The sequence below is a fragment of the Ochlerotatus camptorhynchus genome, unplaced genomic scaffold (assembly GCF_037179485.1).
Source record: "Ochlerotatus camptorhynchus isolate MF236.1 unplaced genomic scaffold, CSIRO-AGI_Acam_v1.1 ptg000128l, whole genome shotgun sequence".
NCBI lineage: Eukaryota > Metazoa > Arthropoda > Insecta > Diptera > Culicidae > Ochlerotatus > Ochlerotatus camptorhynchus.
The window spans coordinates 3,882,599-3,884,432 of record NW_027040618.1 but is presented as its reverse complement, the minus strand read 5'-3'; positions in this window follow the sequence as shown (position 1 = coordinate 3,884,432).

The window sequence follows — 1,834 nt, the reverse complement described above, 5'->3', positions numbered from 1 at the left end:
TTGCTTCTGTAGGAGTCCTCATTACCCAGTTTCAGTTTCAGTTTCGTTGTTGATAACAAATTGACTCATTTAAGAAACTACCCCGAGAAACATCGATATTTGTCATGTTGCTCAAACTGCTGCAGTACGCAGGAGCCATTCGTCGGAGATAATTAATGGTAGCGTTGAAATAATAACACTGAAAACTCGTGTCTACCGTACCTCTAATGGTGTAGAACAAATGTTTCTCGTCCGGGACAGCCAAACCCCGTTCGTTCAAGTAGGTCCCAAATAGCTGAAATATACCTTCCACGAAAAGAAAGAAAAAGAAATCCCAACGAAAAACATTTAACCCATAAGCAGACCTCCAAAGAACATCAGGAGCATCAAATTGCTATCCCGGCGTGCGCGTTTTAGAGCAATCATAATTTATCTCAAACTTTCAACGTTTTCCTCTGCTCACTGTTCGGTGTCATCCCTTTTTCGGGACGATAATTAATAGCCTGGCGAGCAATTTTTTGGCTACTTTACATACGCTTCTGGTGTTTCTGCCGGGCCGGTTGTCGAGGCGAAGAATCACCCGAATAAATTTGTCACCAGCCACCACGACAGGCTTGAAAAGGCAGATGTTGCATCATGTTGGACTTGTGTAGGTATTTTTCTTTCGACACTGAGGCTGGTTTCAAACTGTAAGGCTATTAAATGAGTTCCATTGTTGGTGGCTCGTATCCTGTCCCATCGCACGGGTGTCTGTGTCTGTTTACGGGGGATGACTCGAATGGACACAGTGGGAAATTAATTGAAATTTGGCCTGAAGGGCCTTCCGGGATGCTGGTTCGGTGATTAATTTATCGCGATTTTGATGGTAAATGTTGCGGTCGATTCCGGTGGGCAGCCGTCAAATGCATTGAACAGCATAATATCGATATGAACAAACTTTATTTATTTTTTATTAACACATTTTTTATCGTTATTTTGGGATGATTTTTGATTGTTTCGTTTTATGAATTTCAATTTTTTATTGATGTTTAAAACTTTTTTGAAATAAATAAACAAATAATTAATGTATGTATTTATGCTCTTTGTCGATGCAGCTTGTTCTACTTTCTATCTGGAAAGTTCATTCTGGAAAGGTTTCTCTACTCATTTAGAATCAAATACATACAGAACTACTTTAAGTGGTAAAATCTACCGAGGAAACTTGATCTAATTAACCCATAATATGTAAATTGAAGTCTCATAATCAAGGGCGCTGCCAGGTTTTGAAAAAGAGAGGGGAAGTTTTGACGAAGACTACATCTTACGGGAAGGTACAAGGGGTGAATCGAAAATCAAAAATTGCAATCGTCACTAAAAGGTGTAAGGTTTTGAACGCTTATAACTTTGTCATTTATAGATGAAATTTCAATCCAAATAAACCAATCAATAGGAAATAACTTAAAGAATTTCATACAAAAAAAAAAATGCTTTTCCAATTGTACATAAAAACTACAAATAAAAAGCGATAATGTTATTGCTGTTTTCATAAAATAAAGCCATTAAAACAACCAACAACATGAAGGCCACTGGTGTCGATGGAGTGGTCAACCTCCAGTTAAAAAACTTGACTGTTGACTTCTTCGAGCACCTTGCAGCGGTCTTCAATAAGTGTTAGGGGCTTGGCTACTTCCCTGCAAGCCTGGTGGCAAAGACCAGTGCCAAAAGCTATCGCACCAGCAGCCTCTTAACCTCCATCTCAAAGCTATTCAAAAAGTTGATACTCAGCCGTCTACTTCTGTTTTCAAATGCTAATAACATCTCTCTCAAAGAGCAATTCGGGTTTTTTTTTTTATACAGCGAGGAATCTGCTCACAGA